Raw genomic sequence first — 16526 nt, 5'->3', positions numbered from 1 at the left:
TATATATATATATATATATATATATATATATATATATATATATATATATATATCTAATAAGGTTGCACATAAAACGCCAAAGGGGATAGATTTTGCTGCATTATATTTCGAAACAACAGTTTCGTTTCCGAAGTATAGCACTCTAAAACCTACCCTCCTTGGTGTTTTTATGGGTAACCTTTACTAAATAGAATTCCCTTTTAATAGAAAATATTTTATAGTTACGTATACATACATGCATACACACAACAACATATATATATATATATATATATATATATATATATATATATATATATATATATATATATATATATATACAGTATATGTATATATATACATTATATATAATGAAAACTCATTTCTTATTTCGTTTACTGCCGAAGTTGTAGTTATTCCTTCTTTTTTCAATCTATTTATACAGGTCCACTGAAAAAATACCAGACAATTTGAAACAACTCATAAATCCTCCCAACTTGCACATGGGAATGCCCTTCAGAACGCCTGAAAAGGAGCACAATACTCTGTAAATGACCACCTTACGAGGAAAAGGAGGGCACGTTTCGTGCCCAGTCCGGGGCACGGCAATTTGGCTGGAGAGGCCAAGGGAGAGGGAGGCCTCTCGGTGGAAATTGGCTGGGCCGAACCGAAGGCGGCGTGGCCGCGTCAGCAGAAAACGTGACGGAGGTCGAAGTGGCTTTATCTTGTCCGGATCTCGCACGGGAGGCGGCGGCCGCCGCCGACCCGACCCACAACCCAATTAACTGGAAACAACTTCGAATTAACAAAACGAACAAACCGTAAAATTCTGCCTAATACACATCCCGAGGAAGAGACAAGAAGGGATCGTTAAATTTGCATGAAGGCTGCCACTTCATCACCCGGTATTTACGACAGGTCGGGGACTAATTTATTGTTAATGACTGAGAAAAACCATGTTTGCCATTACTGAGTTGGCCTCTTCTGTTAATGGGTAAAAGTAAATGAGCAGTAAAGACTACTCGAAGCGCTGTAAAACGCCGTGTTTCGTGGCCTTTTTTGTGCTATCCTATTGCAGAAAAAGATTAACAGTCAAAACGTAAATCAGTGTAAGTATACACAAAACTTAAATAATTGTAAGTATACACAAATGCCTATACACACACACAAACACACACACACATATACAGTACATATGTATATGTATATATATATATATATATATATATATATATATGTACGGACGTATGTATATACTGTATAAATAATGCTCAATTTTAAGGGACTAAAGAAGCCAGGAAAAGCCATGTAATACAAAGTAAAACTGACTACATCGTAACACTCAACCAATTTGCTTATCTTATTTATTTCTATTATCCTGAGGTTACTTCGTAGGAACTTATTTAGTATCCGCTCTAATGCACTGATGTTAAAATAAGGTATACAGAAGTACACATCTACACATGGCATCCTAAATAGACATGTTTAACATCCTAACCAAAGAGCGTACAAAAAGGATATAAACATATCTATCTCGAGTAGACGCATTTATATGATTTTGATGACTTACATTACATAACATAAGATCGCAGAGTTTCTCGTAAGTACGTCTAATGATGAATTTAACTTGACGCCCCGGCAGACACTACGTGCTGGACTGGGCAAGTTATACGTCGGCAGTTTATAAATGTCTCCGGCATCACAATCAATTTGTACCATGACTGTATAGGTGGATAAAAACCTGCCCACGATAAAAAGTTGTTTGTGTGTGTGTGTTCTAAACTTGCGTCACAACAAACAACCAGCCATATATCGTCTGCTGCACAAACCCCCCTCGTTTGTCGGTGCTTTTTTCTCTTACCACAGCCTCTATATCATAATGTTTCTTAAATGTTTGTAGATGTTATGTTCTAAATGAAAAGGAAGGCAAAGGAATGTAGTGACTTATTTTCAAAGCTAGGTCAGGACACGCCAAATCACATTAGTTAGAAGCTAAAACTGATTTACCGAAACTGCTTATTGTTATATATAATAGATTAATATACAGGACTTTTTATTGTATGTCCTCCGGACACTGAAATTCTATATTGGTAATATGAATGGAAAACTTTTATTACGTCCTTTCCATGGAGATACATAAAACAACATTGTATAATTTGGATCGTACATTTTTACGTCTTTAAGATTCTAAACGCCTGAAAATTAGACGCAATAAGTTAACAAGAATGCAGAAGACAAGCGGACACGCATAAAAAACCAATGTGTTATATGCACATTCATACATGCAAACACACTTATAACTACACGCAAAAAAAAAATCATACATACAAACACACTTGTAACTCCACGCAAAAAAAAAAAACAATGTGTTATATGCACATTCATACATGCGAAGACACTTGTAAGTCCACGCAAAAAAATAAATCATACACGCAAACACACTTGTAACTCCAAGCAAAAAAAAAATCATACATGCAAACACACTTGTAACTCCAAGCAAATAAAATCATACATGCAAACACACTTGTAACTCCAAGCAAAAAAAACCAGTGTGTTATATGCACACTCATACATGCAAACACACTTGTAACTCCACGCAACAAAAACCAGTGTGTTATATGCACATTCATACATGCGAACACACTTGTAACTCCACGCAAAAAAAAAATCATACATTCAAACACACTTGTAACTCCAAGCAAAAAAAATCATACATGCAAACACACTTGTAACTCCAAGCAAAAAAAATCATACATGCAAACACACATGTAACTCTATGCAAAAAAAACAGGGTGTTACATGCACATCATACATGCAAACACACTTGTAACTCCACGCAAAAAAAAAGTGTTATATGCACACTCATACATGCAAACACACTTGTAACTCCACGCAAAAAATAAACAATGTGCTATATACACATTCATACATGCAAACACACTTGTAACTCCACGCAAAAAAAAACAATGTGTTATATGCACATTCATACATGCAAACACACTTGTAACTCCACGCAAAAAAAAACAATGTGTTATATGCACATTCATACATGCAAACACACTTGTAACTCCACAAAAAAAAAAAAAAATCATACATGCAAAATAAAAAACTCCACGCAAAATAAAAGTGTGTTATATGCACATTCATACATGCAAACACACTTGTAACTCCACGCAAAAAAAAATGTTATATGCACACTCATACATGCAAACACACTTGTAACTCCACGCAAAAAAAAAAATGTGTTATATGCACATTCATACATGCAAACACACTTGTAACTCCACGCAAAAAAAAAACAATGTGTTATATGCACATTCATACATGCAAACACACTTGTAACTCCACGCAAAAAAAAATCATACATGCAAACACACTTGTAACTCCACGCAAAAAAAAATCATACATGCAAACACACTTGTAACTCCACGCAAAAAAAAAAGTCATACATGCAAAAACACACTTGTAACTCCACGCAAAAAAAAAAAAAAATAAAACATTGTTATATGCACATTCATACATGCAAACACACTTGTAACTCCACGCAAAAAAAATGTGTTATATGCACATTCATACATGCAAACAAACACACTTGTAACTCTGTACATAAAAACTAAAGTGGAAATGAGTTTTTAGTGACCCACAACGCGGACATCGCGTGGAACAAATCTTTAATTGAAACGGCAGACCAGATATCGTGTTGCACTCATTCCAGCAAGCCAGGCCGAGAAAAAAAATGAAAAATTAGAAAAAATAAAAAGAAAAATGATTAATTATGAAAAGAGTAAACTACTGCGAGTTTAGACGTCGTGGATTTGAAGATATGTAAAATGTATCGTAGATCACTATACGAATGCAGATATGATTGAAGAATGATAAGGAAACAGGAAAAGATGTTAAGATGAAAAGAAAAAATGGAAGTAAGTCAAAGCCTTTAGAAGCTGAAACATGCAAGGCCTGAAAAAAAGTCACAGGAATGCCAAACGCACAAGCCCGCAGGCCAGTGGTAAATACCTCTTATTCCCAGAAGTGCCAGGCATTCATGCCCACACACATACAAGGAGAAAAACAAACGGTAGTCAACCAACTCCGCGTACACCCTTTCCTCACCCACCTACACAAAATCCGGGCCTCCTGTTACTCAAACACACCGCTCTCCTCCCCATAAACTCCAGTGACTAAATACGGCGGTGCCACTTCGGTGACAACCCCATACGTGTTGTTTTGTGGGCCCTTACCACCCTTTTACTCGACCCAAGGGACGTGATTTTCAGCACATGACACCTGGGACATGACCCTAAATATTGCCGGCTCACCGCTGCATGACCTCAGGTCAGAGTGGGCTCCACTGCCAGCGAGACAAACAAGGTTATACATCAGTAGCGGGACACCGGCGGTGTTGCTGTTGTTGTTTTTGTGGTTCTTCCTCTTCTTGCTCCTTATCGACAAGAACTCTGAACGCCGAAAAACCGATTTTATCGCTCTGTAGTTATTGCTCTAGTTAGAAAAACCATAACATATAAGAAATAGAATAAACAGTTTTGCCAAAAAGCGTAGTACTCGGAGAATCTATGATTGAAAAAAAGAAAAAGACACATCAATGAACAAATAAGCCTTATAACAAATTGGTTAACAAACAAAATTTGCTAAGTCAACAAAAAAAGCACTAAAAATCCTAAGTGCTTATCCCTTTCCGGTGGGAGCAAGTTTTAAGTGTTCAAAAGGACTGAACGATTTTCAGTAATTTCATGTCAACATCTAACATATAAATTACACATTAGAATTACCTAAACACAGACACAGACAACCACGCCCATATAATTAACGAATGTGAATGAATAATTATAAATCATCTAACGTCTTTAATTCAACATCCATGGCAAGAACAAACCATCCTTTCCCAGTGCAGGTAGTGTTGATATCTGTGACTCATGAGAAGCGCGCAGCATCTCCCATCTCACGTCTCCATCGGCCTGTTAGCTCAGTTGGTTAGAGCGCCGTGCTAATAACGCGGATGTCGTGGGTTCGATCCCCATACGGGCCAGGTGAAATACTTTTTTTACCCATGTTCGATCCCCAAATCAGACGAGGAAAGGAACGGTACAGACATGTTTGTTAAGAATCTGGTATGACACTATTAACCCGATATGTGGACAGCGATTGTTGTTGGTTGCAGATGGAATGTAGGGAAATATGAAACTTGAATATATATATATATATATATATATATATATATATATATATATATATATATATATATATATATATATATATATATATATATATATATATATATATATATATATATATATATACACACATTTATATACAGTATATATATACATTATAATGTTTTATTAAATATCACATCATAATTGAGAAAGAGAGGACCTCAACAAGGTAATACTCCCCGTTCCCCCCTCTCCACAAAAGAAACCAATCATATTTCTTTCCTCTTTCACTCAGAAACACTGCAGCACTAGTGTTTAACGTTGATGGGTTTCATACAACGTGACTTCAGCGAGACAGGTAATCAGGTACTAGAGCATTGATAATTGCATCTTTTGAAACCTACTTTTTTTTTTTACAAGAGGAAGCCAAGATGCTGTATCTCATATATCATGTAGGTATGATGATTACCATCTTTAGAAATGGTTCATCATGAATGTTATTGGAGAGAGAGAGAGAGAGAGAGAGAGAGAGAGAGAGAGAGAGAGAGAGAGAGAGAGAGAGAGAGAGAGAGAGAGTTTTCTTCCACAGAACCTGAATATGACCTTAAACATGAATCAGATATATATGAATTTGATTTCTTTCACGAGATATTACATATCAAGAGGCATAAAAATGACTAAAACGTATGTACTTTCTGATATATGTTCCTTTCTGCACTAGAGCCTGGCCAGAGTTCAGTATTCAAATGTAATATTTTCCAGCCATAAAATCTGGAGGCTCCCACTGGAGTTTCAAGTTATCTATCAACCCATTTTTTAGCCATCTGGGAAGCAATACAGCATCAAGGCCTAGAAGTCCTTGAATAAAAAGCCAAAGGATATGTAATTGAGCACACAGATATCACCAACTTTACCCAACTCGTCCAATGAAGTACTACAACGAACCAGAAAATCTGTGCGTATGATTATACCATCTGACGTTTCAGGAAAAGATATCAAGCAAAATAAACACACAAATACACACACACACACACACACACACACACACACACACACACACACACATATATATATATATATATATATATATATATATATATATATATATATATATATATATGTTAAATGTTAAGCTTCATAAGACAGGACGGTTTAGATTCCAGATTCTTTGCTTTACTCGATAAATTGTACTTTGTCAATAAAAGAATCTGGAATCTAAACTATCCCGTCTTATTGAAGCCTAACACGAGTAGTATGAATCTCTATACACAGTGATGTTGTGTGGCTATTTTCTGATATATATATATATATATATATATATATATATATATATATATATATATATATATATATATATATATATATATATATATATATATACTGAGAACTGGAAGTGTCTGGAAGTCTCCAGGGATGAGTTGGTAATCATGTACTTTTCTGACCACAGCCAACAAATTCGTAGCTGGGATTACTGATAGGAGACAGGCCAGGGTCAAATCACGGACCTTGCAAACGCGACCAGTGCTTTAACATTGAGCCGCGACCAGTGCTTTAATATTGAGCCGCGACCAGTGCTTTAACAGTGAGCTACAACACTCATGTACTGGAAAGAAGACTGTTATACGTCCGGTAGAGTCTAACCTTTTCCAAACAAGAGGAAGAGATAATTCTTGTAACGCACTGCTCTTCTGCTCTAATTTAGTTTCATACATCCGGACAAGGGCATTTTTGGGCTTTCTTGTTCCCTGTTTTTATCAGTTTTTAACAAGAATACACATAAAGACACAAACACATACCTATATCAATCTTGCCAATCTACTGGTCACTTTTACCGGTTATACAGGCATTCCTCTAATTGCCATAATAATTCCTCAACTACCTCACATATTTTGGATACGCCTATCACTGAAAGTCTAGATTCGTGACGGGAAAAAGAGACTATCACCTTCCGTGGCTGAAAGGGGATATTTATGCGAGTCTTAATTTGTGCTCGGTAGTGCATGGAGGAGGAGAAAGGGTGGCTGTGCTGATGATTTGAATGTAAAGTGCGTGGAGTCAGTGAGAATGGGGTCCTCTTGAAATCTTTTCTGAGAGGACTTTGACTGTTGGGAATACGTGATTTCAAAAGAAGAATTTTCATATGTACACTTGGTATAGACGTGATAACATGATTGCAAGCGAGGAAAATATAAATTTTTACATCTTTTTATAGATTTAATGGATGCTTCAATACATACACAAGTCATGTAGCTCTATGTACTTCATGTAAATTTTCTTCATGGTTCTTGGGAAGTCTTATGCATGACAGAAGGTTGTAGTTTATTAACTTCTGTTTTCACCAAGAAGTAAGCTGGTTCTCTCAAGTGACCGTGGTAAGATGAAAGGAAATTCTTTATGACAGTGAACATATTTGAGTTTAACAGTGGTAAAAACAGTTTCTTTGAGAGAGCTGCAGTCAAGATACTGCTCAGTGCATTCTGAATGCTTCTATAACCAGGCTTTTGAGCTTTAGGTCGGCAACAAGTTGTGTGAGTTTCTACACTTACTTTGTTGGGTGAGTCGATAGAGCTGCGGACTGTCACTCGATGGGCCGAAGTTCAATTCCCCGGCCGGCTGATGAAGAGTTAGAGGAATTTATTTCCGGTGATAGAAATTCATTTCTCGCTATAATGTGGTTCGGATTCCACAATAAGTTGTAGGTCCCGTTGCTAAGTAACCAATTGGTTCTTAGCCACGTAAAATAAGTCTAATCCTTCGGGCCAGCCCTAGGAGAGTTGTTAATCAGCTCAGTGGTCTGGTAAAACTAAGGTATACTTAACTTTTCTACGCCTACTCTGAGTCCCAATAGGTACTGGGAATATGAAATGATTTTTAAGAAGCTTCTTCTGAAATCTCTGGAACCAATCTTGGATTTCTGCTGTTTGCGCCGGACCTTCACTGAAAGACTACCAACAGGTTTGAGGCATTATGTTTCAGTCAGTGAACAATGGCTGGTGATTGACAATTGTCACTAATACAGTCTTTAATACGGCGATGGGTAATCACCATCGGTAGTTGAAACTGTGGTTTGTTTGTCTTTGTCTTATTACTGAATATCTGCCTGAAGCCCTGGCAAAACTGTTAAGTGGTTCCCTTTCTTAAAGAAGAGGATTGGCTATTTCATTTTCACTTTTCATTATCATTTTTGCTTTTGATGTTTCTTATTTTACCATCTTGGATGATGGATTGGATTTAGTTTGGTTTCAGTTATTCTTATTTACAGTCCGGGAGTAATCCAAGGACCTTAGCAAATGTGAGCTGCTGCGGTGCCCACTTGGACTGACTGCTCGTATTCACGCGATTTGTTTGGGTTTTGGAGTCTCCACGTCTCTGCGCCTATGTCAACTGAATGTAATCTACTTACACACACATACAAGCAGATATACATATGCATATACACATACATATACATATATATATGTATATACAGTATATATATATTATATATATATATATATATATATATATATATATACATACACACATATACATATATATACTGTATATATTACTTTTCTACCTGATCCGCTTTGGTGGCCTTCACATCGAATCTGAGTATAATCTGACTTTAAATCTCCAAGTTGAATCAATTTTTACAAATTCTGAGTCACGCTACCAAATAAACATGGCCACCATAGCCTAATTTGCATGCGCTATGACATCAGCTCATTTGCCAGCATATGCAGATGACAGCAGCTAAATAGGACTAATTTTCCGTTAGGTGTTCGTGAGAAATTTTTAGGTTTTCTATAAAATCTTATATGTCATGCGGCATAGAACTTCATCTAACCGTTTTTTTTTAAGATATGCTACAGAATCAGTCACCAGGGTAATAATAATAATAATAATAATAATAATAATAATAATAATAATAATAATAATAATAATAATAATAATAATAATAATCTGAACGAATACAATATGGCTGCTTAGAGTCACAATATGTATTAATAATAACTGGATTTCAACAGGGAGGCATATATGGAAATAAATATGGGGATGTACAGAAATGGACAGCAGAATTTTCAGAGTAATTCTGAAAGCTTCACCCAGAAGGGCACAGCCCTCTGAGATAACGGAATTAACTACGAACCGAAGTCGCCAATTTCCATAATCTTTTAAAATTCCTCAAATGAAAACCATCGGATTTCCACAAAATTTCCGAATCTCCTGCCATCTTGCGTAAGTACCTCTCTCATATGAAAACTGTCCAATTTCCATAATCTTTTCCAGATTTCCTTAGCATTTCCAGAACTCCCCTTCCTCCTCCTCCTCCTCCTCCGTGTCATAATCTTCTCCAGATTTCCATAGCATTTCCAGAACGCCCCTTCCTCCTCCTCCTCCGTGCCATAATCTTTACGAGATTTCCATAGGATTTCCAGAACTCCTCCTCCTCCTCCTCCTCTTCCTCCCCCTCCTGCGTGCTTCCCGGAGTCTCGTCCCGGCGATAAAACGATATCTGTTCATCGGTCTGAGGCTTCGCGCTCGCATTCTGAGGGACCATTCGGTCATTTTTATTAGCTGACAAGATGCCTGTTACCGGAATAACCCCCGGATTTAATGGCTTCGGTTTTATTCGAGGCGACTTTACGAGGCATATATTTCTTCTCGATATAATCGCCGAAATATTTCTCTCATATTTCTCTGTCGCTCTCGCGTGGGACGGGATTTGCCAAATGCGCCCGGTCAACGGCATTATAATATATATATATATATATATATATATATATATATATATATATATATATATATATATATATATATATATATATATATATATATATATATATATATAGCAAGTTTGTTCATATGCATGTATGTATGCATGCGTATATATATATACTGTATATATATACATACGCACAGACAGATATATAGATAGATTTGTACAAGAATATATATGTATATATACAGTATGTATGTATTTATACACATATGTATATTTATAAATAACACACACACACCTATATATATATATATATATATATATATATATATATATATATATATATATATATATATATATATATATATATATATATATATATATATTATATATATATAAGTACAGAATATATACAAACATTTCTCAGCTTAAATTTTTCAGTTCTTATTATAAAATAACAAGAAGTTTACAAGGCTTAGTATCTACGCGAAAGGAAAAACAAGTGTTTTAATCTAAACAGCTACAAAGTTAACTAAATATCTAGCTAGAGATACAGAAAAGGGAGAGAGAGAGAGAGAGAGAGAGAGAGAGAGAGAGAGAGAGAGAGATGGCGGTTTTTCTGAAACCCTTTTAGCGAGAGAACTAGCATGGCTATTATATCCGTGGTCAGCCAGCATATTAGTGTGGCGGGTGTGTGGTTGTGAGATATTCGTTCGGAGCCAGTTTTCCCGTCCAAGTCTCACACACACACACACACACACGCACACAGTTCGCCCTGTCATTCGTGGCCAGTCCGAAAATCCTGATTCACAACGACCCCGACTTCAAACCAAACACCCCCCTCCCCACTCCCACTTTCCCGCTACCCATCTCCCAAATCCAGTCTTCCACTATTTCTCTTCTAATATATACGCTGCTATTCATCCTCAAAAATTTCTCTCTCTCTCTCTCTCTCTCTCTCTCTCTCTCTCTCTCTCTCTCTCTCTTTCGGGTTAGATGGCGCTAAGAGACATTCTGCTGTTGGTGATTTTAGAAGATTTTTTTTCAGCAGCTTTCCGAAATTTGCAAAGATTTGTAGGTGGGAGTATACTGGCAAATATGTGAATGTATATATATATATATATATATATATATATATATATATATATATATATATATATATATATATATATATATATATATATATATATATATATGTGAGTGTGAGTGTGTGTGTGTGTGTGTCTTTTCCACCCTAGAGGGTTTGGCTTCAGGGAGTATTAACCTGCGCTTTCTTTTACCATTTATTTCGGAATGATGTTAGGCCCACGTCCTTTTCCAACATGGCTGCGACACATCACACTCTACTAACTATCAGGTATTTACTAACCACCTGGTACACAATTCATTGCTTGAATCGACTGGGCCACTGTAGATTTTTCATAAAATGAGTTACTGTATAAATGTTTGTTGTAATCGTAAGTTTTCAGTAACATAAAACGCTGAAAGGACAGCCTCTTTTCATTTCTGCATGGCATAACATCTATCATTTTGTCTCTTGTTCTTTTATAAATTTCGAGAGAAGATTAAAAACTAACACGTTAACGCAATCTAATTTTTTCTTCAAACAAAAATATCTTTCAACAATTAAGTTTGATCGCATACAATATAATTATCCTTTTATCTGATAATCATCAAGAGAAGAAAACTAAGAAAACAAATATTGAGCGGACAAATATGTTGAAATACAACGCGTCCAGTTATTTGACTGTTAGAAAACGTATTGGGAAAACAAAATCTTTTCACTTAAGATACTATTTGAGTTTCTCTGTGCTTTGTTGAGATGATCTTCTGTACCGTAACTTGGCTAACAAAGTTCACGTCCACCAAAGTCCCCAACGTTTCGATAACACGAAAAACTACACTTTTTCAGGCAGTTTTCTTAACATTAACTTTAATTTGCACTCCTAATTTTTACAGTTTAACGCTTTAATTTGAAAAAAGGTCTTACAAGAATATTCAGCTTGGTACTAAGAAATTCGCTAATGGTACAAAAAGGTAAAATTTTTTCTAACAAAGCCGGTTATATCCACGTAAAAGAATTGCTTAGACATTTACAAATATTGAACTTGATATTTATTTTTATCATCACCACAGCTGTTGATCCCGTTAGTATCAATAAAAATAATAAGAGTGCATGAAAAGAGTTGTTGTGTGTGTGTGTGTGTGTGTGTGTGTGTGTGTGAGAGAGAGAGAGAGAGAGAGAGAGAGAGAGAGAGAGAGAGAGAGAGAGAGAGAGATTCCACGATGGCGTAAGACATTCCTAGAGAGCAGCTGTGTGATCCACCGTGACTATAAGCATAATGCAACACTTGGGTTTATGACAAAGACTTGGCCCCATTTTCCCCCCTCCCCCGTCCTTTCCTGCTTTTCCAACTCCTGTTAGAAGAAGAAGAAGAAGAAGAAGAAGAAGAAAGAAGAAGCAAGCTACATAGGCCTACCTGCCTACCACCTCCACCACCCTTTGGGCCTATGCGAGACGGAGAATGCGGTTAGGTCATTCAACACCGAGTTAGTCCCGAACTGGTGTTGGTCAAGGGAAACTTCGAACGATAATCATGCCTTCGGACCTCAGCTTTGACCGCAAGTCCACCACTACCACGCCGCCCACTACTGCTACACTACCTTAATTCTCCTCCCCTTTCTTATCCTCTCCAATAGGTCGTTGGGGACCCTGGAGTGGCACTGCAAGTCTCGCGAGACCAGATGACTCATAAACTAACCGAGGGCAGACAGGAGAATGCCTCAGGGAAATAGCCTGTCACAAGACTTCCTGGCAACTATGGAGAAGCCAAGATTTCACAGAAAGACGGAGAAAAATGAATCGCTGATCTCAGACAAAACCAACAGCCCTAGAAATAGTCTGCTATACAAATGCTTTTAATAAAATAATAATTTTTTTCTGATTTGAAAGCATGAATTGTAAAGAAATGCTGTGTTAAAGGAAACCTTTACGATTGAATATAATACTTTCACATATCTCAGGGTCAGTTTTGGCAGAGCTCCAAAGAGCTATTATGCTGCTCATTTTGGCAGAAAGAGAAAATATTTCTCAGCTTTCAGGATCCAGAATGTTAAACAGTCACTCCTAAACAACAATTATCAACCATCCAAAGACAATACTAATTATCTCTTGATAATATTTCACCGTTTTGAAGGTTAATGTAGACCGGTTGCCTGCTTGTCTACCAGATGAACCTGGATTCCCTGTTTACAGATCGGGGTCATAACTGCTCCAAAAACTACCGGGCATTTACGTAGAGAGTGATTTAACGAAATTTGCAGCAAGAGAGTTGCAAACAGAATTGAGTTGTGTACTCCATGAACTGGTAGCAAGTATACCTTCACTTTAATTTTACAGTATACTTTAGTAACCTCGCCTTTTTCAGTATTTTAATACTGAAAAAGGCACATCACCCACTTGGCATAAAAAGATGCTAATGTTGATTGTACTCCCTTAAGCTTGAGGTAAAGATGATTATTCTTCTGTAAATATACACCTCAAAACCTGATTCTTGGCTACGTGGCACTCCAAGATATGATTTTCGCTATTCGAGTCACTTATTTCTGTCTTATCAGCTTCTTACAAACTGAGTTATGGGGGTATGTGTAAGCACTCGTTTATCTAAGCATTAAAATGTACATTGCAATTAGCCTACTTTCTCCTTAAAGGCGAACCCATTTTTCCTTTCTTGTATGACAATATGTATTTGTATCATCCCCCACCAAAAGGTCTCTCATTAGACTGTCAATATCCAAGCCTCTATAGTTTCTATCTTTGGCACTATTTCAATAAATTGCCATGCATAGAGCCGTATAATCGTTTGTGTGGAGACCTTTTCTCAGGATTTCTTTCATTAAATGTCTTTAAAAGCCTACATTCAACAAATCCTTCGGAATCTTTTCTCGACGACTCCCTCCGGTTCTTGTCACTTAAACATCCGTTAGTCTAGTCATCTAAAAACTTTCAATGACATGGTTCTTTGAATATCATTCAGGTTTGACATTGTAAACATATTTTTAGGCTCCGTTCTCGAAAAAATCTTCAAGGAACTGTTTTCTAAATACATATAGGACACTGCTCCGTTCTCCAAGCAACACTGAGGGCCCCGTTCTATGAATAGCCCTTCCAGACCACATTTAAGACACTGCTCTCCAGAACCTCCTGAGATCACGTTTTTTATTAACACCTTTCAGGAAAAAAACTTTCTAAATGCCTTTTGTTAGCTCCTCCTCCATTTATGTATTGTGTTAGCCCAAAATTCCTGCCTCTGTCGTAGCACAGAAGTGTTGGTCCTTGCATGTTTTTTAATTTAATTTTTTCTTCTGGGACACATTCCTCGTACATCAGGGGAACCCATTTTTTTTTTTTTTGTGCCATCGCTTCTTGATTCGTTCCCCTGAAAGAATCTACTTCCTCTGTAAGTGTCTCCTACTCACATCCTCAAAACTCCTTTCTTCATGTGACCCCCGGGAATCACAATAAATGGGTTTCCTCTTGGTTGGAACCCAGAAATTTATCAACAGTTAGACCGGAAACAGAGGTACAGGATGGGAGAATAAAGGGAACCAGCATATTCTGTATAAGGACACGTTCCTCGCACTTATATACAAATGGCCTTGCATACACAATCTTAAAACAAAATTGATGATGTCAATATTTAGGTTAGCAGGAAAGAAAAAAAAAAAACATTGATGAATATATGACATACATAAAAAGTCATCACAAAATATACGTGAATTAAAATGAAAATATCACAAATGACCTTCAAGAATCCAAAGAAACTTCAGACAATAATAAATTATAAGACTTATATTAGCAATCAAGATGAAAAGATCAATAAAATGCGCCTAAGTAGTGGTAGTAACAGTAGTAACATTAATAACAAAACAATAATAATAATACAATGATGCAAAGTAATCATGCAAAATTTAGTTTATGTGCCCAGATTATGAAAATATTTTTAAAAATGAAAAATAGTAAGAAAAGGCTAATTAACAAAACTATGAAATAAAATCCAAAGCCGAAAAATCAAATATGCATAAATAACAAATACACGCACGATAGAGCGGTCAAGAGAGTGAGAATCCAACCCTTTCACTTTCCAAACTAGAAAAAACCCGAAGAAGAAAAAACCCTGACTTCGTCACAATGCTACCAAGAGAGCCGCCTGAAAAATATAATCGGACCCCCGCCATGGAGGGGGGAACAGGTCGAGCCTCTGATGAAGAGAAGAGATATACAGGTAGATAGGGATACGTAAATTTGAGATGATCAGATAGGGCGACAGGTAGGGCTCAGGTAAATGGGTGAGAGGCAGCCGATACAGTCAGGTGTATCTCGGGAAATGATCTCTTGATTAGGCCGACCGGAAAAAGAAAATGAGAAGGCAAGAGAAAGGCAGATGGAAAGCGATGTAGGAAGGATAATGCAATTAGCAAAGATATGATGCATTTTCTAAATACGAATGAAGACGGGTCGAGACCAAGAGAGTGCCAATTATTTTGGAAAATGCCACCCGGGAATTGTCTGGTGAAGCAACAGAAACAAGAACGCACATTAGAAGTAAGGAGCACTGGTATAAAATGAACAGAGAGAGAGAGAGAGAGAGAGAGAGAGAGAGAGAGAGAGAGAGAGAGAGAGAGAGAGAGAGATTTAAGAGAAAAAGCCAGAAAATTTAAATTCGGCTTTAATGTCCACAAAAAGAAGATAATGAACTTAGAAAATATAAATTCTGCTTTATTAATTAGTGGATAAAACTGTGACACAGGGTTGAAGATAATGAACTTTGTTGAATGTATTATATAAGAAGGGAATATAATATATAATGTATATAATATATAAATATATAAAACATTCATTAATTAGCCTTTACTTTACCTATATATGTATACATATATATATATGTATATATATTATATATATAATGATATATATAATGTATATATATGTATATATATATATATATATATATATATATATATATATATATATGTTTGTGTGTATTTATACATATGCATAAATACATACTGATCATTTTCCTCAGATACATATATACGTATTTGTTCTTGTCACAATGACTTCTTAAAACTCTCGATTTCCTCACACTTTTTGGATCCACTTATCACCACAAGCCTTGAACCCAGATGGGAAACAACAGTAGTAACTCCGCCTTACGAGGGAAGCCTCAATTTAACCTCACCTTAAACCTTCCGTAGGTAGGTTTTGTAATTTGTTTCCTTCTGTCACTCATGGCTTCCAGTAATAAGCTTGTCCAGAACGTGTGAACAGATTGAAGAGCCACGCATTCACTGTGGCAAATATATATATATATATATATATATATATATATATATATATATATATATATATATATATATATATATATATATACATGTATATATATATAGATAGATAGACAGACATATAGATACAGACATTTGAATCGAAAGGGCTGGATTAAATTAAATGTATGTACGATTGCAAACTATGAAAAGTGTCAATCAGATAAATACAATGTAAACGTATGGAATAACTCACGAAAACATATAAACGATAACAGAATTGATTAGTACAGACTCATAGTGACAGAAATATGGCAAAAGGATCAAAAAGTCAAATCGAAAACTCC

General features: G+C 36.2%; 1 long non-coding RNA gene and 1 other non-coding gene across 3 annotated transcripts in view; one reads left to right on the top strand and one right to left on the bottom strand.

Annotated features, from left to right (window-relative positions):
• LOC136826310 (uncharacterized) overlaps positions 1–16526 on the bottom strand; it is a 162373-nt gene that overhangs the window by 102897 nt on the left and 42950 nt on the right. The gene's annotated exons all lie outside the window — the stretch shown is intronic.
• On the top strand, positions 4950–5023 carry TRNAI-AAU (transfer RNA isoleucine (anticodon AAU)). The gene has a single exon. It is a non-coding gene; the product is annotated as a tRNA-Ile (tRNA).

Source organism: Macrobrachium rosenbergii, chromosome 40 (assembly GCF_040412425.1).
Source record: "Macrobrachium rosenbergii isolate ZJJX-2024 chromosome 40, ASM4041242v1, whole genome shotgun sequence".
NCBI classification, from domain to species: domain Eukaryota; kingdom Metazoa; phylum Arthropoda; class Malacostraca; order Decapoda; family Palaemonidae; genus Macrobrachium; species Macrobrachium rosenbergii.
This window is presented reverse-complemented; position numbering and strand designations above follow the sequence as displayed.